We start from the raw sequence: 1,027 nt of genomic DNA, 5'->3' as shown, positions 1-1,027 counted from the left end.
ACGGCAGGGGCCGGAAAGCGAGGACGCGGCTTGCTAAAGCAGCGCTAACTATACTCAATAAGCAATGATCGCTGCCTGAGCTCTTACGCTTTTCTGCTACTAAGTTGCCGCGAAGCCGCATACGAGAGAACCCTAAAGCAACACAAAAGCGACGAGTCAATAAATAAAATGCTTTGCAATTCATAATGTCGTCGTCGTTGTTGGCATTTGTCTGTCTCAAGCGACAGTGCACCTCTTGAGGGTGAAGGCAAACCCACCCCAAGCACTTCTGCCATTTCAGCCTGTTTCCTGGAAACAGACTAATTCATTTCTGGTTCCATCGAAGGAGAGCCCCGGGGAGTTCACCCAATGTCAATGGTTACTGAATTCTTGTTGTCTTGAGAGACAATGGAGTGTGCCGCTGGGGGTGAAGCCAATCCTCTGTGTTAACGGCAGCCAAGTGACTTCCTTGGGACGCAAGTCTTGGTAGTGTGTCTGGAGGTCCTGGGCCGCCAGACCACAAGACCCTCAGTCTCACTGAGGTGGTCCTGTAGGAGTTGCTGGAAGGAGGCATATAAGAATCCATGCAAAGTCTTGGGGCAGCAAGGCAAGTGTGTGCCTTCGCACAGCGTTTTGTGCGCCCAAGTGGGAGTGTGGTTAACGTGAGTAGCAAGAGGAACCTCAGCATTCTTACTAGCAAAGCAGAGATTCTACTAGCAAATAAAAGAATAGCTTTACATTAAAATGACAGATGATAAGAAAGCACTTTGCTTTTTCAGTCCTTCGTTCATTATTTTATTTACCATTTTCCCACACACGCTGAAAAAATCATGCTCAAAGCTGCTTATGACAAAGGAAGCAGGAAGGTGTTTCAAAATCAAACAGTGCAAAAGCAACTTCATAATGAAACAAAAGCAAATGTAACAACATACCAAAACATACACGCGATTTAAGTTCTATAAATATAACAAGATTACATTAACAACATTACTCCACCTGTAAATAGCAAAAATAACAAGGGAGCTGGACAGTTTCCCCTTGATCCTAA

This window comes from Podarcis liolepis (genome assembly GCF_965112155.1).
Source record: "Podarcis liolepis genome assembly, chromosome: 14".
In the NCBI taxonomy this organism is placed as follows: domain Eukaryota; kingdom Metazoa; phylum Chordata; class Lepidosauria; order Squamata; family Lacertidae; genus Podarcis; species Podarcis liolepis.
This window is presented reverse-complemented; position numbering follows the sequence as displayed.